The 25587-nt window shown below is 40.7% G+C and overlaps 1 long non-coding RNA gene across 1 annotated transcript; it reads right to left on the bottom strand.

The window, feature by feature from the left end:
* Positions 1 to 20847: 20847 nt before the first annotated feature.
* LOC125879472 (uncharacterized) lies at positions 20848 to 22650 on the bottom strand. Its single transcript, XR_007447943.1, has 3 exons — positions 22601 to 22650; positions 21342 to 21389; positions 20848 to 21039 (listed from the first exon to the last, which is right to left on the bottom strand). It is a non-coding gene; the product is annotated as an uncharacterized LOC125879472 (long non-coding RNA).
* Positions 22651 to 25587: the final 2937 nt, after the last annotated feature.

Raw genomic sequence — 25587 nt, forward strand, 5'->3', positions numbered from 1 at the left:
CAACTATACAAAAATGTATCTTTCTCAAATTCTTTGGTTTAATTGCTCACAAAAAATGCCACTCAGGGTCAGACATGGACGTACATTGCACTCTTTTAGCATCTGTATGAAATGCACCAAGCTTTCAACCAACTCTAATGTGAACCCATCCACGCCATTATTACATGCTCAGAGTGACTGAGAATGAAAGTCTGCTCAGAGCCAGTGGGAGGAGAGTTGGACGGATCCACCAAGCAGAGGCGATCCTAGACCCTGTCCTCACTGATGGTACTCAGGTGTTATAAGTTAGCTAAAAGGAAATTAACTCCACTTAGGGGTTTTTGGGGGCAGCAGCCGTACACTGTATAGTGCCTTAATGGAAAGTTTATAGTGGTTAATAGTTGTCATTGCACAGCCAATTGCCTGGTTTGCCTCTTGACAGTGTGTCCCTGCCAGCAATACAGGACTTTGACCCAGGAGAACAGTGTTCATGTCTCGTATGAAACTAAAAGTTAATGTTGAGTAATTTTGTGACGTGAGTCGCTAGTCACCCGTGAATCCATCATTAGTCACGTGAGTCCTTTGTCATCTCAGTTGACTAACAAAACTAAGATCAACCACAATCTTTTTCTAACCCTAACTAAGTGCCTAAATCTAAATGCAGACACCCTGTGTGAAGATACAATGCAAATGGCCTCTTCCGTCCAAAATATGATGAGTGGGGATGAGTCATGACACTTGTTGCCTTGCAAACAAATATGATTGATTTTTTGGAGCTACATAGTGGTAATAGTGTGACATAGTGTATTTCTGCTATGGTGAAACTATTAGTGCTTGAAACAAAGTGAAGTTGCCAATCATTGATGGAGACATGGAAAAGTTGCTTTTAATGTTTTGATACACCAATTCATTGTAATCTATTATATCTGCCATGAATCCAAGCTACTACACTACTCTGAAAAGAAGGAAGCTACAGACTTTGAGGACAGCTTTTAAGCCTACAAGGAGGTAAATGTTTGATACTCAAAAGACAGATTTTCAGGTGTGTATTCCTTAAAGCAAAAAAAAAAAGGAGGTGGGACAATTTTTGGATGGACACATGAGTCACAGAGGAGCTGTACGAAGGTGTAGCCCAGGGCAAGAAATGAGCAGTGGAAATGAGGCCAGCACCCACAGCAGGAGCACAAGACCTGCTGTGCCCCCACAGCTCGGACTGAGACTTAAGAGGATTAGTCTTGTGGTGCCAGTGTGTGTGTGTTTGTGCATTTAACAGAGTGGGCATTGGGTAGCATCATCTCCTTTGCACTGGCCTGCATTTTGCCATCAGCCAGAATATCCATCAAATAAAGCAGTCATCCAGATGCTGATACAGATGTGTACATCTCACCAAGATGAAGACAAATCAGCTGCTGCTTTGTTTGTAAAGTTAGGCTGGCATCTGAGTTTATCTTGACAATCTACTCCCACTCACAGGCAGGTTTATTACCGCAGGATGTCTAGCCTCGATTTCAGCAATCTGATCAGCCATTTGCCCTTTACCGCTGAGACGGCAGGAGGATTAGAAGTACCTTTGTGGGTTCACGCTCTGATTCTGCATTCTTGAGTTTCCCTTCCATTCTCTGCTGCTCCAAGTGGCTCTGACAAGCACAGAGAGTCCAGTCATCTTATCCCTGAATGGCCAGAGCTGACGTCATGTGCACAGGAAGCATGCAATCCCAGACGTTCTTGGCTAATTACTACAATTTGCAGATGGGGTTGTGTCCCCTGAGATGGCAGAGAAAGAGAGAGAGACCCAGCGATTGACAGAGACACATTGAGGAGGAGTGATAGACACTGACAGAGACAGACAGAGACAGTACTTGGCTTGCCTGCTGACAAAAGGCTACAGAGCAGAGCCACAAATTGCATACAGTCATGAGAGGATTTGTAATGAGAGGCAGTATGTGACCAAACTGAACTCACACACACAACCACACACACACAGACAGACACACTCACACAGGAAGCCGGCAGAGATTGTTGGCATTCCACATTCATGGTGCAGGAACTGACCATCGGTGTACTGCACAAGCAAATGCCTTCAACAGCATATTAATCTGGCGACCTTTCCCCTGTTACCCCTTAAGATTTTCAACTTTATTGTTTCCTGTTTCCCAGCAGATGAACTCAGCACAGTAGAGAGCAACCTGGGCCCCTCCCTGAGGTGGTTTAGCAGTGAAAACACAGACTGTGGAGATTAATTATCCTACGGTTTAGTGCTTTCTGCACTAAAGTGCTGCTAATTAAAACGTGGGAGTGTGTGCTTTCATATAGTTAGTTAGTGTGTATGTGTATGTCTTTATCTGAGTGTGCCTGTGTGTCTGAATTTACATCTGGGACCGGCATCTTACTGCAGAGATAATGCTTTTTTAAAATGTCTTTTAAAATCAAAAGCAGAGCATGGAGAGTGACTGATGCGTTGAGTTATTGATATTTTAGAAGGCAGTATTTTTTTTCCCATCATGTCTTGTCAGGTGAATGCACACATGCAGTGTTTCCCTGAGGGGTTAGTGGTTGTGTATGAGTTGCTTGTGTCACTGAGCTGTGCGAGGGGAGGTCTGGTAAGATGGCAAAGATGGAGTGGTTTGGCAGAGATACTCAGCATCCTGCTCTTGAGTTTTTAAATTGGCTCCACAGACTGATAGACCTATTGGAGGATGTCCATGGAAAATACACCAGCTTTATTTATAATTGTGAGAGACAAATCTTGAGTATTTGTCAAAAGTGACCTGCCTAGATAGGCTGGTTTATTTTCCATATGAGATTGACTAAAACGCGATGCCTTACCTGATCTATGGTTGTTAGATACTTAGGCAGTCAGCCACGAGAAACTGTTCACAGTGAGAACAGCTAAGGGCCCGGACACACCAAGCTGATGGTCAGTCATTGGTCAGTTTTAGTTTTTGACGTGTGTCCTGCACCATTGGCACACATCAACCCTTGTTGCCTTTTTATTGATGAATTCAGCACGAATAGGTGTTGAAGTCAATGGAACCAGTCAGTGAATGTCAGTGGAGATTCTGTTTCTAGCCATTGAGCTGTTTAGCAAAATGATTCGTAATTGTTTTGTTATCGTTCGCTAGTACATGGTAAGTATCCTTCATTCTTTCATCATCGGGTTGTGGTGTTAATGTGCTAACTGGCTAATTAGCATTTTGTATCTGTCCTGTTGGTCCTCAGGTTTCCCTTTTTGGCTCAGAATGTTCATGCTAGTAAGTTCTTTGGGTGTAGTCCTTGTGCTGTGTTCAAGTACAACTTTTTGGCTAATGCACAGCACATGTGAAAAGATGCAACAATCAGCCTTTGTTGCCACTGTTTTTTTGTTGTTAGTTTGGTGTGTCTGGATCTTAAGGAGAGGTATTTTTCAATTTTTCATAAAATAAACACATGGCAACAAAAACACAATCATCAACCATCATTCTTTCACCAAGAAATGATGTTCCTCAGCAAAATTTAGCAGCCATCTTTAGCTCTGCGTCTCATATGAGAATAGGTGACTAATTGACCTATGGCTAAGTCCCGCCCTCAAAGGCGATGAGCCACTCACAGTGTGTATAGCCATTCCCATACACTCGGACATTCTCTGCCTGGATGTTCATTGAAATGCATTACATAAAGTCAGTTTTGTTCGGTTTTATGAGCTTTTTTCGGAGATTTGACATTTTAAAATGGTCAAATGGTGTGCCTGGGGAACTTGAAACCCCGACACAAGGTATCCTGTGAGGCTGGGTGACGAGGTGTATTTTTTATCCTTTCCTAAACCACATATCAACCGAGAAAAGTGTCTCCTTTGGATAAAGTTGTGCCGTAGACCACAACATCAACTCAATGTGAATAAGATTAACAATGATGTCTACATCTGTTCTAAGGTAAGTCAACATTGTGTTTGAGGCAACACTTTGCTGGGAAGAAATATAAAGTTATTTTTAACATCTCTAGCTACGTTAGCTAAAGTTAGCCTAACGTTAGCTCCTAGCTGTGTTGTTCATCATGTCAGCTTGTTTGCTGGGAGTTCATTAGCCTATTTTGTTCTAGTTTTGTACTTTGGTGATCATACATCATAGCTGTTGTCCAAAGGGCTCTAGTTAAGCTAACGTTAACTTCTGGAGCTCAGCTTCATTAATTTGTCTGTAATAATTACTACAACAATGGTTGGCAAACGTTATGTTGAATGATTCAGTGTAAATACTGTAGCACCAAACTAACGGAGAGACACTCTTGATAAAGATGGTAAAAAGGCCGTTATCCTTTTCTCATATTCTGAGCCAAAAACCTTAACTTCACTGGCACTTTAACTTGTTGTCTTTGATGGTGACGGCAACGAGATGCGGTTCACAAGCATACACTGTGACCTGTAAATTTTGGCTTGTAATTTAAGCTTTTCATCGACTTTCTCAACAATAAAATGATGAATATATCCCTCCAATATGTAGTTTAGGCCCTTTTGGTTACTTCTCAATGACATCTAATCGTTATGTATCCAAAAATCATCAGTTGCCTCCTGCGAAATACCATGTACTGTGACACCTGCCATAGCGCCCGGTCACTGAATGTTGATAGTTTGTCCGAGTGAGGGGAGGGGGGCGTGGCTTAGCCATAGGTCAATTGGTCCAGTAATACTGAAATCGTAATGCGGCCACAGCTGTGAATTTACTAACAAAGCTCAGCCAATCATAATCAAGGACGATCACTATCAGTTTAATAAATTGGTTTTAGCCATGCTAGCTCATGGATCCAAGGATGGTTTGTTGCTCCACCACTTTGGTCTAGACAGAAATATCCGAGCAACTCTTTTGTAGATTGCCAGGACATCTAAACGTTTATGGTGCCAAGATGACTTCAAAAGACTCCGGTGATTCTCCAGACTTTCCTCTAGAGCCACCAGCAGGTTGAAAATTTTCCTGTGAAATATGTTGACTTCCACAAGATGGATTGGTTGGTACCATGTGCAGACATCCGTGGGTCCCAGAAGATGTATCCCAGTAATGTTGGGTGATCCTCTAACATTTTCTTTAGTGCCATCATGAGGTTGACGTTTATGGTTTTAAGTGAAATGTCTCAATAACTATTGGACAGATTACCATGAAACTGTACACAAACCATGTCTCCATCAGAATGATAACTTTGATGATCCTCTGACCTTTCTTCGACCATCAGAGTTTCGCTTGGTCCAGTACTTTGTCCGTTACATTAACTTTCTGTTGTTAAAAAGCAAAAGGTACCATGCTAACATGCTACACTATGACTGTCATCGTGAGCATGTTACCATGCTAATATTAGTATTAAGTATAGCCTTGCAGAGCACGGCTAGACTCTTAACTCGTGTTAGCTTGGAGCAGAGAGTCAATTACATGATATGTATTTCCTGCTCCAAGATCTGGCTGAATCTGATGGATATTTATTTTCTGGCCATAAGACCGAGCTGACAAACTAACCACCTGTCAGCAGCTAATTATGTGGTGCTTAACTACAGCAGCAAGTTTAAGTTTGAGTACTTTATCACCTTGCAAGCAGCTGTTCTATATTTTTGGGACAATCCAGCAGACTGCTGGAGTTTTCTTGTTCACTTAAATTCGAGGACAAGAGGTCATCAATCTGCTGTACCACCTGCTGTATAACATCACCATGGAAACTGATATGTCTTATGTGTGTATGTGGCTCCTTATTGTTTGACAGTTTATTAATAAACTGTATACTGCACTTTTCAAAACAAAGTTACAAAGTGCTCGTCATGCTTAAACCAGGATTGAAAGATTTCTGGATTCTGTTCTGATTCTGTTAATCTGCCACAATTAATGTTTTTTAAACAGTCTCTCATCTTTTTGTTTTGCTTGGGGGAGGTCAATAAATCCCAACATCACCCTTCGTCCCCCTCAGACACTTCGGCTGGAAATTTCATATTTGCTGCAGGGCGTCACCCATTTACATAGTCACACATTAGGGAGATGCCCTTTTAGTCGTACACTGTTTGGCCACCGAGCAGCTCGACTGGAGCAGTTGGGGCTTTAGTGCCTTAATAAAGGTCATGTCACTGTCAACCACCGAGGGAGAGGAGAGCATTATCTATTCACTGCTGCCAATGGTGTAAGATAATCTCACCTATTCCCGTTACAGTTTGACCTGTTGAGAGAACTTTCAAAATGAGTGTTCAAGAAAAGTCATATCTTGAAATATGTCAAGGAACTAAGGTAAATGTCATTTGGTTAAAAAAAGATAACGTTTGTTTCCATTAGAAACCTGATATGATTTCCTTTGGGTGAAAAAAGCTGTTTGCACACTCTACATTTATTTTCGGTTGTGATAGGAAGAACCTTAAGATAACTAAAATTTCAGTTTTAGTCTATTGCATTGCAGAGCTATTTTGCGGTTCATAGATACGTTTGTCTCCTGTTTTACTTCCAATTCAGTGGTTTAGATAATTGGGTAAAGCTGAACTTAAAAACCTATCTGATCAATAACAGTGGTGTCGCATCCCCGTATCTGTGCCATGAAGCAGGCCTATTAAATGTGCTCATGTTGGAAAGCAGCAATCATGCTGGAGGGTGAATACTGTGTGAAGAAAAGCTGAGAAAAGCTGAAATTATTATTATTATGTACAACAAAGATGGCAGAGCAACCAGAGTTGTGCTTATGACGTCTCAGTTTTGACTTGAAAGGAATACGTCACCCCCAAGTGACCATTTGTGCATCAATTACACCTTGTGTTGTGTTGAATTCATAAAGAAAACTTTGTTGTTCTGACATGCCTCCAGCGAACGAAGAATCCAAAAATGGAGAAATTCTTGATGATTAGGTGATTGTGTTTAACAACAGCAAAAGTATATCAAAACATCTATTTACAAGCTCTCATACAACTCGTGCAGCATAATCCAAGTCTTATTTATCCAGTCGTAGGCTTAGTACTTCCCAAACAGACACTTCAAGACAGGGAACTGAACTAAAAGTAAAAGTAAAACTCAGTCTCTCTTCAAAGCCAAACTCCACTGACACTACGTCGATCAGTAGTTTGTTTGTGTTATTGTGTGACTTTGGTGAATCTGAGGTAACCCTTTAAAACACCAAAGTTACACAATAATAGAAACAAACTACTGATTGCGGCAGTGGTAAACCAGCAGCTTCTGTGTTCAGTGAGATGAAAAATATTGTTTTTGTAAGTGGATTAGCATAGATTGAGCTTTACTTTTAGTTTAGTTGCGGTCTGTTTGGGAAGTCCTGAGCATTTGACTGGATACATGAGATTTAGATTATGTTGGATGAGTTGTGTGAGATTTTGTAAACAGATGGTTTTGCTGTTGTTAAATGCAGTTGCCTAGGACTTCAAATCATCAAGAATTTTCTCAGTTTTTGGACTCTTCGTTTGAGGCATGTGAGAAAAACAGTTTTCTTTACGATTTCAGTGTGACACTGGGTGAGAAATTGATACACAAACTGACTTTTGTGGTATTCCTTTAACTTAATTGTTATTTAGGGAAAACTTTGCCAGATATCAGAAAGAATCTCAGTCTGACATTGCACCCACTCTGACGAGTTTCTGTGGGGGAGAGGGATTCAAATTTTCCTAACCAATCACTAGACAACAACCAAAAACTGTATTTCTAACTGCCTGAATCTAACATCATTTTTAGACCACGCTGATGTGTAGTCATGCAAACACACCTGTTTTGCCGGGCTTTTAAGAGTGGAGCAGAGCAGAGCAAAAACAAACTGTGATGTTGGGCGATATTGAGAAGACTTGACGATTTCGAACAGCCTCGATAGAAGCGTCTATCTTGTCAATAACGCTCGCTGTAGTTAATATTATGCGCTATTGGTTTCAGCGCACCACTTGACAATGCTTGACAACAGTGTTAGTCCTGCTCTTGGCGCTGATTGGCTATTAAGTGTTTTTTTTTTTTTTAAATCTTAACTGAGAAACCGCTGTTTCATGTAACAATGCCAAACACACCAGTCAATTGGAAATCAGCGGAGTGGGTTGACTCAAAGGTCTGGTCTCAGTCAAGGGAGAACTGGTATTGCAAACAGCTGAATGACAGAACACATATAGACTACAGTCTACAGTTTATAAGATGCAATATAATACATATGTAAAACATATCCTGAAACCCACAAAACTCATAAAACAATGTACACCAAGTGGCATCATGACATAAAACAGGTAAAACACCATCACCACCCATTAATGATAATGTCATATAGAAGACTTAGAGATATGTAGCTAAATAAAAATGTCCACTATCTTCCAGAAAACATCTTCAATAGCTTGTTATTTGCTATTGTGATGAAATTGTATGTAGACTGATGGTATGATGTAGACTGTGTGATACAAAAGAAAGCTCTCAGGATCTCTAACAACACTTCCTGTGGTTTGAACAAACATTGTTGGCATTGTCAACCAGAAGAGCAGTGAGCTGCTACCCAGAGCGACATGAGACTGAACAGACAGCAGTGCCAGCCACAGTAACTGTTGTAAATGTGCCAATTTTAGCACCTAACAGCACAGATAAAATAAAATTACCATATTTTTTACCCAAAACAGTCACAGATTTCAGGTTCAAGTAACTCTAATTGACATAATTGGGGCCTTTAAACAATAAACAACTAATCATGTCGCTTTGAATAATGCAGTCACTCAGCTGGATACTGAAAATATGTAATTGCTTGTATGTAATACCGTGTACCATGTGCATGAGGACAGCACTTTAGATAATTATAATCTTGCTGCATCTTTGGATATAAGCAACCCCGGCTGTCCAAAGATAATATCAGTGAGGAGACGGGCTCATCATCTATCGTCTCTCTGGGGAGAGAGTGTCTCAGCCTCTCGCCAGCTCAGTCGAGGTGATTATGGAGTAATAAAACCCATGTCCACTTGTGTATCTCAGCACAGGTTTGTAAGGCCGGCTAATCTGATGCTAGAATCCCTCCTCCTGCTCACATGAGCTAGCAGGCTTTCGGATACAATATGAGTGTGGTTTGGACAATTAAACACACATTAGAGAGCCAATCAGGTGTTTTGTCACCTCTCACTACTGTTGGATTTTTCTTCCCATATGTGTGCGCCCTGCAGGCATTTCAGATTGGGAGACTATTTATCATCCACAGCTCAGAATAAAAATGTTGGTTGTAAATTATGATGAGAACAGAAAGCAGACAAGAAGTACGCAACAAATGATTAAAAGTGTGTTCTCTGACAACCTGATGGGATGAATAGTAATATGATCGTGGCAGAATGTGCATCTGACCCTGATCCCCGAATGAGTTTCCACAGAGACACTGACGTCATGGCAACCATGGTGGTGATGCTTCAGAATGTTAATGAGCTTGCTGATGTCCAAGACACGTTGTCAGTCACCTGGCGGAGGTGAGTCACTGAAAAGTACTCAGAGCACAAACACAGCAGCAAAACAAAAAGCATGTCAGGAGGAAATGGCAGAAGGAGATGGGGAAAAATAGAGAGAAAGAGAAAGGGAGGAAATGTGGACATGGGTGGTTTATCGGTAGGGGGAAAAAAGCCACTGAGCCGTTCCTAATCAGACCTGTGTAGCCCTGAGCACACACTCCAACGTGACGCAAAAGGCTGGAGAGTGTTTCGCTGGCTGCCCACCTCCTTTTCCCTCATCCTGCTTTGTCTCGCTCTGTGTTGTGAAAGGTCACTAATTTTGTCTCGACACTGTGCTCCTGTGATTGTTCTCACCAAAACTACTCAGAAAACTTTTTTCCCTTTAAGATGAGAGGCTTCAAGGCTGGCTTCAATAGTTTGCTGTTTGTCTGAATAGATTTACAAGTGTGTGCCTGTAGCTGCATGCATATGACTACAGTACACACACACTTGTTCCTGTATATTAGATTAAACTTTGTGTTGGCTTTGCAAGCACAGCTGTGTATTATTCTGTGAGCATGTGTAGTTTATAACGGGGGGGCTATATTGGCTGCAGTCCAGCCCCAGCTAAGCTATCATTGCCAGTTTTGGATGGCATATCACCAAGTTGGCAGTTGGCTGCCTTTAGACTCAGAGGCCAGAGCAAGAAACAGAATGGCAACTTTGTTATGTGGACTGCTGCTGCAGAGTGGGTTGTTACACGTTGCCTCTGCAGTTAAATGGCAGCAGTAAAAAGCTGGCTGGCTCTGACTTGCAATTGGTAATTCAGAAGAGCGAAGCGAGCGAGAGATTGACACGTCAAGACCATGACCACAAATTTATGCCTGTTATTTATGCATGTTATCGTGCAGTTACATGCATAAAGACAACACTGTTGAGTTCTGCTCCACTTTGTTATGAACAATTGCGTCCATCAGTCTGTGTCTGTCTGATAAGATAAGCAATATAGACCTCATTAATTCAAAAGAAACATATTGTTGGGAAACGATCTGCTAATAAATAAAAGTAATTAGCATGTTTCCTTCCAGCATACTGCACGTAGGTTTACTGCTGATTTCTATAAACTGGGAGGGCATTTATGTTTGCTTGTGTGAGTGTGTTTAAATACGCTTATTTGCAGTGCGATCTGGTTTGCTTGCTTTGCATCGCAAGTGTATGTGTGAGCCTATGCCTTTGCTTGTGTGTGTGTCCATGTTTATTTATGCTCTGTGGCAATGCATACATTTCTTGGTGGGCAAAGAGGAACAGATGAACAAACAGTGAGTGAAGGAGGGCCGGCCTGGAGGCTTTTGTGTGCATGTGTGTATGAGAGTGAGAGGCAATAATCAAAGCTTACTTTATGTCCTGTTTTGGTCCACCTTTGGAGTTTGCTTTGTGGTTTTGGGTGGACATAACTCCTGTTGATGGCTGAGTTGTGTCAGCAAGATGTGTAGCCTCCCTCCTGCACGACACATAAATCACTGCCTCCCCCGCAGAGTGACTTTACACCGCACAAACCTGTCACCCAGAAACAACGCCAGCCGCAGCAAGAAACATCCAGTAAAGTATTTTCTCACCCAAACTTTTGCATATTTCTTTGGTAGCTATAACAGGATAAATATGCACAAAACATACACTATCTATTGAAGGTATTTTCTAACTCAGTGGGGAAACGGCATCCAACAGAGTATTGGAGCTTTCTGAATAGAAATGCGAGCCTTATACACCTTATTAGGTACTTTTAAATCATATATTTAGGTGTTTACAATATATTTCCCACTCTCGAACAATTCTTTTGATCTCGTCTCCTCTCCTCTCTCAAACCACGGTAGGTAGATACTCCTTTCTTCATTCACATTCCTGTAACATGTAAGCTGCAGCTGGTGGCTTTTCTAATGAAATTTTCAGACCAGTCAGAAACCAACCAAGCTGGTTATGAAGAGGCATCCAACACCAGAATGTCATCCTGGCTTATAAATGAGTCCTACACCCCCAGGGCAGGCCTGGAGCCAGGGTCAGGGTCTGGCAAACTGGAGGAAAGTTAGCTCGGCAGAGTCAGAAGACCACGCTGAACACTCAGAGCTGGCTGTTACAGCCATGCAAGCGTAAACGCATCTCACACTGGGGAGATTTCCTGCAGCAAAAAACAAGCACACGTTCAGGTTTCTTGACTTAGCTAAAGCTGGCAGCCACGAGGACGTGTGATTTTGTTAGAAGTGCAGGTACGCAGCCGACGACTGGTTGGCTGAAAGAAATACTCATGATTTTTTAACTTAGTGGTTTATTTCCCTTGATGCACTTCTGTTTTCCATTTTCCGCAATCCATTTCTCTGTGTATAGCTTTCTTGTAGAGGCTGGGGATTTTTGTTAAATAATATTTAACACAGTCCCTGAAAATCTACTCTGAGCAGCTAAATGCTTTTCACTTGATATTCTCCAGGGGTGAAAGTGTGCAGTCATCACTTTAAACGTGAGCAGCATTTTTCTTTATAAACTAATTTTTATCAAATATTTGCCAACTGGCAGCTGCACAACCCAGGTTGTTTTTGGAATAAATAAAGACAGTTAATTTAAATGAATGAAGCAGACACTTCACGTTGATTGATGGTGCTTATCTTTCAACGTTTGGGGTGGTGTGACATCCGCATATGCTAAGATATATAGTCTTACTGCGTCTGGGGGAGAAGAAAAATGACAGAGATAAGAGAGAAACAAAGGATAGTTTAAATGCAAACCTGTCACCTTTTAGGGAAAAAAAATCACATTTTTAAAATCCCAAATCAGTCATTTCGTTCAGTCGGAAATTGGGGATGGGGGTTCCGGTTCTGCATAAAATGAAAATGTCATGTACAATAAAATTAGGTCAATTTTTGACTCCCCATAGTAAGAATCTCTTACATATCACGACATGTCAAGCTTGGGATTGCAGATTAGCCTAATTGAGTTGTTTTGATTTAGCAACCAAAAGCTATCACAATTTAGAGGTAGGTGTTAAAGAAGTATTTCACTGGTGGAAAGATGGTCTTTTCATAATCTCAGCTGTCTCTGCAGTAGAATGACACAAATACTTTTAAAAGTGGTGATACATGATCAGAGAAAAGAGAGGAAAAACGCTGTGGCATTCACTTTTGCTCAAGAGGTAGAAAGCCTACAATTATCAGAATGCACTGCCCCACATCGGACAAAAACAACTACAATATGTTTATGAAAACACTGTAGGCCATAAATATGCAACACAGTAACAGAATCTTGGTTTATATTTGATCAGCACTGTTTAGATTTACTGTTTGATCTCAGTATTCTCAGCCTTCTATTTTACAATACAGGAAACAGTATGGTACCCACCTCCTGTTCAGAAATTCTCGTATTACAGCCAAAAGTGCACTTAAATGTTTCTGAAGACATTTTAGGCAAGAAATAGGCAATACAGTACCATAATCTTGGTTTTACAGTTTGATCAAACTTCTCTCTCTTCTCTTCTCTCTTAACCCACTTTTATACTCGTGTCTGTGGTGGATGGCATATGAAAATGTGGAGTGCATTCTTAAGTTCAAGCCAACGTGGTCTCACTCTAAAGTTGTTGAAATCCGGTGCATGGGCAGTGACTTGCGCCATCAGACACTGACGAAGAAAGCCATCCTCTTACACAGGCATGATATGCAGCCGGTCGCCATTATAGTTTAACGGCGTCAGAGGGAAACATGGCAGGACAAGAACAAAAGTTAAGGTGGCGAAAGTCCGACTAGGGCAGGTGGGAGGGGTGGTGGATGAGTTCAACAAACACTGTTCGCATCCAGCAAGACCAACTGGTGGTTGCCTGTTGTTGAGGAAAAAAAATGTCAATTCACGGTGTTGCACTGACGTAGTGTGTTTATTTTGAAAGAGACAGTTTGTAAACTTTAACTTTAATTTCCTGTGAAAACAGAAGTATATTTTGAAAGAAGACAATGCCTGCAGAACGTCAACAACCAATGTCCCCAAGGTACCTTTCATGTTGTATCTGGACGTGGAAAGTTCACAACCATATGTGACGAGGTCAGAGTGAGAATATGTTGTTCGAGCAACAGCCGTAAAGCTAGTGAAAATACACTGAATGACACCAAATGTTTCATTTAGTGGATCTGTTCTGGGATATGAGCAGGGAGATCTGGGCACTGGTAAGATGGAAGGAAGTTCATTTATACACACTAGCAACATGGTTATGATACAAAACTGGTTGAAAATTGGCAAAGTATCTTCCATGGAGTCTAACGTTAGCTAGCGAACTTGTTTTTCCAAATTCCACTTGTATAACATTAGCCTACTGACCTTAGAGCTCAGGGGCAACTTGCGTAACGTTAGTAACGCTACCATTTTGCAGACAATTACAACATAAGTTGAGCTCCTTAGCCAAAGTACTACTGAATTAAAGTTAATGTTAGCCTCTAATGGGTCCATTTCTTTATGCTGAGATAACATTAGCAAGGCTAATGCTGTCACAACCACAACATAACAACTAAATCACGAGGCAGCATTGTAGATACTTGTTGCTTATTTATATGTTTATTACGGTAAGGCAAGGCAAGGCAAGGCAATTTTATTTATATAGCACCATTCATACACAAGGCAATTCAATGTGCTTTACAAGGGAAATATGTTAAGATAAAACATTAAAGGAACAATAGATCATTAAAAACAAAAGCTAAAAGCAAGAAAAACAGTGCAGAAAATGCATTTAAAAAGCAAACATAGAGCAAAAGCAACAGCAGACAAATATAAAAACAATAGCTACAGATTATCCTAACAATAAGTTACATATCTAGTTCACTGGTAAGCTGCAGTGAATAGTAATGTTTTAAGCCCTGATTTAAATGAGCTGACAGTTTCAGCCGACCTCAGATATTCTGGAAGTTTGTTCCACAGGCGGGGAGCACAGAAACTAAAGGCTGCTTCACCTTGTTTGGTTTTGATCCTGGGAACACTGAGTAAACCTGTTCCAGATGATCTGAGGGGTCTGGATGCTTCATAACTTACAAGTAAATCAGAGATGTATTTAGGCCCGAGACCATTTAGTGCTTTATAGACAAGTAACAAGATTTTAAAGTCTATCCACACAGGAAGCCAGTGCAGTGATTTAAGCACTAGTGTAATGTGCTCCACTCTCTTGGTGTTGGTGAGGACTCTGGCAGCAGCGTTCTGGACGAGCTGCAGTTGTCTGATTGATTTTTTACTCAGGCCTGTGAAGACACCGTTACAATAGTCCAGCCTGCTGAAAATGAAAGCATGAACAAGTTTTTCTGTATCTGGTTTAGACAGAAATTCTTTTATTCTTGCTATGTTTTTAAGGTGGTAGTAGGCTGATTTAGTAATTGTCTTAATGTGACTATTGAAATTTAGGTCTGAGTCCAGAACTACACCAAGATTTCTGGCTTGATTTGTAGGTTTTAGTGTCATGGCGTCAAGGTGAGCACTGACTATTGATCTTTGTTCTTTGGGGCCAAAAACAACTATCTCAGTTTTTTCTGTGTTTAGTTGTAGAAAATTCTGGCACATCCATGTATTGATTTCGTCAGCTTAATGACGCTTGAGAAATGGGCAGATACCAAACTCACCACAAATGACATAAGTTGAAATTAAAACTGCCTTTTTCTTTTAGTTGCAGTGATTGTAAATTCATTTTATTTTTTAACTCAACCAGACTTTGCCAGCTTTTTCATGCTTAATGAGTTTGCACCTCTAGTTAAATCAGACCATAATTAGGAACCTAAATTTGAGTAAAATTCAGTTTGAGCCTTCCAGTAGCAAAACAACACAGAAACAAGTCTTTAGATTGTTTTCAAGTGCAGGTGTGTCTATGACTGACATGGCTTCAATAGGACATTACAGTAATGGCTCTAATGCTTTCAGCTCTCCCCAATGTCTCAGTGTCTGAGCCAGACAGCAAATGGCAGTGAAGAAAGAGCTCTCTCACCTCGGCACAGAAAGTGCTTGCCAAGGAAAATGGCAGTGTTTAAAAATGGATTGCCTGTTTAACCAGCATGTAAAATTAAGCAGATTATAGATGTATACATCCAGCACTCACATCCACAAAGGCCCGCTTTCTTTCTCTCCATCCGTCTCCCATCCTCTCCACCTCTCTCTTCTTTAATCTTCTATTCTACTATAATTCAGTCGTTATCTCTCTCACGCTGATTACTTCTTTTGCTAAGACAATGACACAGGCTCACTCTAAATGGCCAGTTATGAGGAGAGATGTGTTCGCCGTGCCATTGCCAAGGAAATTAGCCTGTGTTTGTGATTTAATCTCAGATTTTCAGACTTAATTACTTGTGAGTGTGTGTCTGTGTGTGTGTTGCTTGGTGTGTGTTTGTAGATGTTTGTTTGTGCAGCATTGTGAAGCCCAGCACATATGCACATAAGATCTACATGCAAAAGAAGAACTGACTGCAGTATAGCACACACGTGGGCAACAATAAAGATGGAACTCTAAGATGAAGGCAATTATTCAAGACAGCTTTATTCAGGTCTGTCTCCTGGAAACAAGAATGAGAGCTTTTTTGTTCCTAGAATAAGTGTGCGTTATTTACGAAATTAAATATTGAAACTGCAATATGAAGCTGGTTGGAAGTGAAAAAAGAAAGGTCTGACTGACAGCTCGGAATGGAAGAGAAAATGAGCAGAGATTATAAATCATAAAACGTTGAGATCCAATATAGGGGTGGACGTGGTCATTTTGGGACCCTCGGGCAAGTGCATGCATGAGGCCACCTGAAGTTGAAAGCTCTTGGTTTATACCTCCTGTACTTAAAGGGATAGTGCACCCAAAAATGAAAATTCAGCCATTATCTACTCACCCATATGCCGACGGAGGCCCTGGTGAAGTTTTAGAGTCCTCACATCCCTTGCGGAGATCGGCGGGTGGAGCGACCAGCACAGCTAATGGTAGATAGCTCCCCAGACTAACATCCAAGAGCACAAAATTGAATCCACAAAATATCTCCATACTGCTCATCCGTAGTGATCCAAGTGTGCTGCAGCCACGACATAAAAAGTTGTTTTGAAAAACGTCATATGAACTCTGTTCATATCTCTGAAAAAATTAGCGCCAAACAAGCTGCCATATTTTGTAGTACCAGGAGTGAATATAAAACCAGACAAAAAGACACAAGAGATGCTTAAAATACATGCTAATCTACCACCCAACCAGCAAACCACAAACTTTATGCATTATAGCAGCAATTATCTGGACTGAGGACAAAAGCAAGCATCACAGCGCTCTCCAAGGAGTGTAAGTGTGTATGTGTGTTTAGGGAGGAACGGAGAGGAGGAAATAATGCAATATTGCAAATTGCAAAGTTATTATTATCTTACATAGTACTGCTTTGTCACTTTTTGACCCACCCGCCCCAAAAGATGAAATGATCAATTGCTACTTTTTAGATAGCATGGTTCCCATTAACATAACTGATGTGTTAGTGTAGTGTTTTTTTTTTAATAATGCTTTTTGTAAAATACCTAAAATAAGTATGAAAAAATACAAATTATAAAAAAAAATGTTATCGTATAAATCTTTTTTATACAACCGTAGAACTGAAGAAAAGGCAATAACAAATTATTCTGTGCAAACACATGAGCACAAAATGTGCATATGTGCTCTTGACTGTGCGTAGAGTCTGTTTTTACCAAGGAGCAAATGTTAGAATGTCAGAATCTTTGTGAAAACTGCACCAGTGGTTTTAAGAAGAAATTTCTTCATAAGAACAGCTGGTGAATGAGTACCATTGATATGGATGCCTTTTGAATTCCTGCCTGATGTCAGGTTCAAACAGGAGGTGGAAACATCTCAAAATGCCAGGAAACGCTGCCCGCTTGCTTTCGGCACCCATGTTGGGCTGTTCAGTTCAGGGCTGTGAGCTAATCTGACAAGAGCACTTACTGATATTAGAGGGCCTTGGTAGCCAAGTTGTTGGAGTGCATGCCATGTTACCACAATATCCTGGGTTTGATTTTAGTCTGGGGACCATTGCTGCTTGTCATACCCCTCTCTCCATCACATTTTTACACTGTCCTCTTTCAAATAAAGGGCAAATACCCCCTCCCCAAACTCTTTGAAATTAATTAAATTAAATTAATTAACTCAACATGTGATTAGAAAAGAGCAGAGGAGCAGACTTGCTTTTTGACCAACATGGAGAAATTTGCCTCTTTGCCTCTTGTGAAAGAACCAGTGTATTGTGGTGCTTCGCTGGGCTCCTGTCTGAACCTGCCATTATAACCTACCAATGGTAACGGCGGCATGTTTAAAGAGCAACTTAATACCCCCTGAAAACCTCCAGGGGTTCATCTTCACCTCGCTGCAGTGATGTACAAGTATACTCCAGGGTTCGTGGGTACTCTGTGACATCACATTGTGGTGTGGTTACAGGTGCAACAGACTTGGAACTTTAATCAGAGAGGGCAGTGAATGAATGCTTTTCAGCCAGGACCGTTTGTGCCTCTGGATATATTGTGGTTATATTAAATACACTTGGCTTAGGGGCAGGACATTAAAAACTTAACCACAGACAGCAGTAATAAAAATGCTAATGTTAACCAAGGGTTTGACACAGGATGTAAACATTCTCCTGCATTAAAGTCATATGTGCTGCATGCTTATTCACCACCCTGACCTCAACACCTTTAATCTCCACCTCGCTGCAGGAGGGGCACATTACATTCTGCATTCTCTCTGAACCTAGGTATTGGATGTAAATCATGAGGTGGAACTGTCCAGTGTCTCTGTAACTCCTGGAGATTCTGGCCTGTGGATCTGGGGCTTTGCAATGTGCAAGCAAGAGCTGATGTTGCATGCAGTGTCTTTTTTTCTCCTTGATACTACCACTAGGAGCTCCCAAAATCTGAATATTTTATATCCTGCACATCAGGGCTTTAACTTTAGTTTGTTTTGAATTGATGTTGAAATAAAATATTAAGTAATATTTAAGTCTGCAAATTTTGGCATTTTAGCCTTTGGTCCTATGCAAAATGGTAGAACCTCTCTTGAGAACTACACACACACACACACACACACACACACACACACACCTACAGGTATGGGCGGATTATGAGGACACTTTTCCCATACCAGCTCAGTCATGGTTTATGGGGACCCACCTTTCCCTTTGTCCCAGAGAGATGCAAGAAAGATTAAAATGGTCCAAAAAAATTTAGAAATGTTTCTGTCTACTTAGAATTAAATTATTGTCAAAGAATCTGAAGATATGAAAACCTGACATTTTACGGACTATGAGGACGGGGCGGGAGAAGGCGTTTCCTGACCCCACACTTGTTTGTTGGGACATTACCCACACACACACACAATCAGAGCAAAACCCTTGATTATGAGGACAACACTGGTTTAACTGTACATTATCCACACACACACAATCAGAGCAAAACCCTGGATTATGAGGACAACACTGGTTTAACTGTACATGACCCACACACACACACACACACAATCAGAGCAAAACCCTTGATTATGAGGACAACACTGGTTTAACTGTACATGACCCACACACACACACACAATCAGAGCAAAACCCTTGATTATGAGGACAACACTGGTTTAACTGTACATGACCCACACACACACACACACAATCAGAGCAAAACCCTTGATTATGAGGACAACACTGGTTTAACTGTACATGACCCACACACACATACACAATCAGAGCAAAACGCTGGATTATGAGGACAACACTGGTTTAACTGTACATGACCCACGCACACATACACAATCAGAGCAAAACCCTGAATTATGAGGACAACACTGGTTTAACTGTACATTACCCACACACACACATACACAATCAGAGCAAAACCCTGGATTATGAGGACAACACTGGTTTAACTGTACATTACCCACACACACACATACACAATCAGAGCAAAACCCTTGATTATGAGGACAACACTGGTTTAAATTACACACACAAGTGTTATATGGCAATCCATCACTGAAAAAGTACCTCACTGCAAGAGTTTTGAGAAAGGTAAACTACCTGCATTTTGAAAGGTTAAATCAATTGAGCATTTTATATGGATAATTGAATCTGACTATTAAACACAATGCTGGCAATAATGTTGGGCCAGGTGTATGAGTGACACTGCAAAAATATTCCTGACTGAATTATTGTCATAAGCCACAGCTAGGCACAAAGTGAGTCATGACTATCAGTAGAGAGGCTGGACAACTTTCTCACAGATATGCAGTGGAGAACATCCTGACATCATGCACCACTGTGTGGTATGGAAACTGCTCTGCTGTAGAAAGAAAGGCTCTGCAGCAGGTAGTGATATCAGCACAGAGGATCACCATCAACTGCCTCCCATCAGCGACAGACATTTACATCAGCAGATGTAGGAACATAGCTGCCAGCATTCTGATGGACCCCTCTCATCCCACCCATGGACTGTTCAACCTCCTCCCCTCAGGAGGAAGGATGTGCATCATCATATTTTATATATCACAATATTTATTGGCACCGAATGCACTTTCAATCAATTGTCTTCCTCTGCTTAATCTTTACTGTTCAACTTTGATCTAATTTTTATATTGTCTGCTGCTTTTTTGGGACCTTGACTACTAAATTTCGTTCTTTTCATGTACCCTCACCCTCATGTCCTAGAATGATGATAAATTATCCTTGAATCAGTTATGAGACACACTGGTATTAATGGGCATAATTCACATCTTTTTAAACCTGTAAGGGACATCTACACCAAGAATGACTGTAAAGAACTACACTGGTGTAAGCACCGCACCCTACACAATGGTGCTCAATGTTTTGCCTCATCAGTGGAATTTATTTTATTGAATAAAATGGGCATTTCTCAAATAAAATGTAACACTCAGCAGCTTTTTTTAAATAAATATTTCTGTTATAAGGGTCTCACAAAACCCAACATCATAAAATTTGAACTACCCCTTTGAAGGGCCAAGTAAAACATACAAATTACAGTGCCAAGTAAAATAAAGTGTAGAACAAAGAATAGGTATAAGGCTGCCTTAATATACACCGATATGAAAATTCTGGACGACACCGATAACCAATATTAACATTGCTGTTATGGCCGATATACAAGTTTCTACGATAACCAAATTTTGAACATACTGAAAACACATTGAACTTGAAAAGGTAATGTCTTTCTTTATTTCCCCTCACTACCCACTCTAACAGTGTTAGTTTTAGACAGTTTTTACAACTTGTACAAATGTTTAACTGACATTGTTAACAAAACAAATTTAAGTGCCAAGTAATATTAACATAAAGTGCAGAGCAACTTAAAGCAACAATTACTGCCCTGAGCAAACTGTAAAACATTGACGATGTAAACAAAAATTGAGTGGGACAGGAGGTCCATTGCACAAGAATAAAGTGCGGGGAAAAACCCACCCACAACCTCAGGCTATTTCACCCCCATTTCGTTTGAACATAACACCCTGTTCCTCACAAAATCGCGAATGTTTTGAATAGTTCTGTCTGTCAAAACAGGGTGCTCAGCGCGCTTGCACTGCTCACACTCCAACTTTGATGCAAGGTGTCCTTTAGCGATATGTATTTTGAAGTGTTTCATAACAGCACTGACTTCAACCTTGCTCCATGGCCTTTTCACACATCTTCTTGACGATTTGACCTCTGTCAATCAAAAGAAAATTGTATATGTTAAGATAGGGAAGACAATAACTGTTACAATTTAATTTATATTTTCTTGAAATAACTTCGGAGCCACTGAAATGTAGGTTACAAATGTTTAGGGTTGTCCCCTGATAGTCGAATATTCGAATCAATAGTTGGAGATCCCGTAGTCGACTGAGATTTCTTTAGTCGAGCATTCGTTTTTTTGTTGTTGTTGTTGTTGTTTTATCAGTCAGTGTGCAGTGTACTGCTGGGGAAATTTTGGTCCCCAAATGTAGCTGCAAGGATGGATGGAGTCCTACCTTTGGAGCTGGTTACCACACTCTGGGTTGTACACAGTTTCTTTTGCCCTGGAGAACCAATACATGATTTTGTTAGAATAGCTAGTACAAACCATTTGTGGAGAAGTTTATTTTCCAAACGAAACAATGCTATTTATTGAACATAAGCTGTAACTTGAACTTGATCCCTAAAATTATATGAAGATGTGAAGAGAGACAACTCTACAATTTTGAAGGACTAGATGAAATTGCACGTCACTATGCATGCACTCAATATGAATCCCACCCCCATCCAGATTAAAAAAAAACTTCTATCCAATCAAGATTTGGTAGTAGTGCTTTGGTGTTAACTTTGATATGGACTGACTTTATGAGGACATGACATGACTCTGTCAAGAGTAAGCATTCATGATTGGACTTAGCTGTTGTGGAATGTTTGAAGGGAAAAGTTACAGCATTGTCAACAGGCACAGCTGATGGTCAACTGTGACAGCTTTTAGAATACAGAAATGCGGGGGTGACCGGTAGTCGAGTGGTTAGGTCGCGTACCACATGGGTGCTAGCGCTCTGAAGAGCAGGTCCCGATTCAATTCCTGACCGGACGGACCATTTACTTCATGTCATTCCCCTACTCTCTTCCCTGCATTTCCTATTTTTCTCCACTGTAATAAAGGCCACCTAACCAACAAATATTTAAAAAAAAAAAAAAAAAAAAGAAGAATATAGAAATGCATGTAATCCAATCACCGCCTCATAGCTAGGTGAGGTGGTTAAATCTGTTACAAAATAGAGATGATCATGTACTGGAATTGGAGGAATGATCATGCACTGGAATAAATTCACTATTATTAACTGTCTATGTTGATAGCATAAAATCAAACTTAGATAGTAAAGGTAATTAATTTAGAGTAAAAACGAATCAGAGTTTGGTCATTATGTTCACGTATCTGTCTGGGTCTGTCTCACCAAACAGTTAGAGGGCCACATCAGCTCTCATTCACTGAGAAATACCAGAGGCTGCCTTCAAGGAGACGAAGCAAGGTCTGTCCAAAAAGTAACTTGATATGTTGTAAGCTTATTTGAAGAAAAAAGTTGCTAATGTGGTCTGAAAGACACCAAACATAGTAAGTGATCCAAAGCTTAAGTCGTCACCCTCTATGGTCCTGAAAATGCAGTTTACCTCATCATAAGGTTAACAAATTCAAGACTGTTCACTAAACCCGATTTCTAGAATACCCCTCTGAATCATTACTACAACTTTAAACAAATAAAAACTGTACCTTTGTAACTCTTGGCCACATCCTGGATAGATTCCATTCTTTTTCTTTTCTAAGGAAAAAAAATTAAAATTGTAAACTTCTTCAATCTGAACTTTTTTTAACATCCATTACAAGCAACATATTTATGTTCTTAAGTTTGATTCCATTCTAACTGCAAAGTAACAAGTAATGATATATCCAATTAATAACTTATACTATAATACTACAATCTGGATCCATATGAACAGTGAACATTAGAGGCAAATTTAACAAATAACACTGAACATATTCTAAGTATATTAAAGTCCCTTTGTAGTACAGGCCCCTGACAGCATTTTATATAATTTACACCCATTATGAGAGCTAAAGGTAGTTTAAAAGCAAAACTTAAATCTGATTTCTCCCCCCTTTTAGAATACATACAGCACAGTAACGCTGCCTGCAATATAGCAAGGGCAATGTAACGGCCGGGCTCCACCGGCTGCAAACGTAAGCGTCACGTCAGCGTAGCGTCGCGGCGTATTCATTTGGGCTCCACTGACTGCAGACGAAGCGCACGAGAAGCCAACGGGGTTGTTTACCGCTTTGCCGAGCCGAGAGGCTGCATGAAATGTTAAAGCATTTCCCACCTAAGTAATTACATATATTTGAGTTATCTACAAGTTTACTGTAGGCTACTGTTTGTCATCTACTCGCTTTCAAATGTCACGGACATTTACACAATGTCACGGATAAACATGAGTAAATGCATGAAAAAAAAAATCATATATCACCTCTGAAAATGGTTTATTCAATTAAAACACATTCTGCTCGTTTAGCACACTATTTCATGTAGTTTTTATCTGCTGGAGGGTCGCATAGGGGAGCATAGCGCGACAAAAATAGAAGAGCCGTGTAAAATAGAGAGTTGTCGCGCGACAGACGGGGGTTGTCGTGCCGCTCCCGTTGCCAGTGGAGCCACTGTAATTGATTAACAGGGTGGCGAGCTGCTACGGGACTCGCGCTGCAGACGTGTCACGCCGCTGACGTGCCCGGTGGAGCCCGTCCATAAGGCTTTCCCACACATTACCAGAGGAGCTGGTGACCTCTTCAGGCGTCTTCATTTCTTGATTTTCTGGTGAAAGAATACAAAAAAGGCCTTCAGCATCAATTGAAGTTAAGTGATCAATGGTAAATGGACTGTACTTATATAGCCCTTTTCTAGTCTTATCAACTACTCAAAGCACTTTACAATACTGGTCTATCATTCACCCATTCACACCACATTCATACACTGATAGCTTAAATGCGGAAACCATGCCACGATACTTGACTCTTATCATTGTTGATTTATTGACTGTGTACCTTGCTGACTTTGTGGTAGTATTAAAGCAACATAAGGGAATCTGAATATGGTCCTTACTCCAAAATATACCATGAATGTATACTGGAAGATATTCAGTACATACCACTTAGTCCGGACCCATCAACTCCATCTCCGTCATCTCTACTGCCTTCACTGCCTCCACTGCCTTCACTGCCTCCACCGCCATCGTCATCACCACCGCCATCACCACCGGCATCGACACCAACACCACCATCGTAGTCATCGTTGTCACCATCGCCATCGCCATCGTCATCACCATCACCATCACCATCACCCAGCTCTGGGTACAATTCGTCTAAAGAAATGATTGATGCAAAAAATAAAAATAATTGTTGCTGCAAGTTTGTACACCTGACATGTTTCTGTATCATGTACCAAAACATTGAGGCATATTTACTTTTTATATTCTAAAAAGTCTGAATTTACATCTTCCCAATTTAAAAAATGTCCAAAATACCGTTGTATTTCTTTAGTCTCACTACTTTGTTTTGTAATTGATCCTGTAGTAAAATATTATTCTTTTGAGAAGAGCCATTAAGAGTGTTGTTACCACCACATACCTTCAAGCTCAATCTCGTCAAGAGACTTTCCCTGGAATTTTGCAAGAGTTCCTTTCTCCATTGCAAGTAGAAGCTTTGTGATTTTTGCCATTTCTATAGTTGCCTCCGGCAGACGATAAAAGTCTCTGTGGACTCGTATATCGTGGCCCAAAAAGTTGGCCAGTTGGTCCAGCTCATTGTTCTTGAGGTTGAGTATTTGGGACACTGTTGCAATGTGCTTGCGAAGATATGTAGACCTCAGATTATCAGGATTCTTTGCACCACATACTTGCAAACTTTCTTATGCAGTCCTGTCCCCTGTAGTAGCTCATGGAGGGGCACTGTGGTCGTCCAAATAGGAAGGGATTATCCTTATGCACATTACATGCATCTCTTTTCTCTACAAGAAGTGTTGTTGCACTGACAGCCTCAGGGTTTAACAAAACAGCAACTTTCCTATCTCTTTTGCCGATAATTTCTACCCTGCTGAAGTGCTGGGCTAACTTTTGTTCAAACGGTGACAGGCTAGCAGCTACATCACTATGGAGCTCAGTCTGGTCTCTTTTCTTGAATGACTCAAGTGACATTTTTGAGACTTCTCCTGCACGACGCCTGTTAAAGAGGATGATCTGAGCAAGTGTCACCCTAGCAACTTCTGCATACGCCTGTGGAGACTCATGCTCTTTCAGGTCTGCAATGGCGGCAGCCGATTTTTCCTCCAGGTGCTTGTGCAAAAGCTGCACATCCTCTGTGAATGGTATGGTGGATGGTTTATTGTACTTTGACTTGCTCAAAGTAGCCAGTGCAGTGTGGGAGACTTGTCCTGCCCATTCTTTTGTGCAGAGTTGTGTAAATCGTTCCGCTGCTTTAATCAAATTTTCATTCTCTGCTGAGATGGCCCTGCAGAGAATAATGTCACCAATCTTCTTCAGCGAGTGTCCCAATTTCAGGGCAAGACTGGGTGTACAATAGGAGTGCTTCTCTTCATCATATCCAGCAACTTCTCTGACAGCTCCAACGATTTTGTAAAATTGTTTGGTTTTACAGCATCTTGAAGCTAAATATAGAATATTTTTCCTTAAGGTTAACAACAGTCTGCCCAT

Source organism: Epinephelus fuscoguttatus, linkage group LG19 (genome assembly GCF_011397635.1).
Source record: "Epinephelus fuscoguttatus linkage group LG19, E.fuscoguttatus.final_Chr_v1".
Taxonomy (NCBI): domain Eukaryota; kingdom Metazoa; phylum Chordata; class Actinopteri; order Perciformes; family Serranidae; genus Epinephelus; species Epinephelus fuscoguttatus.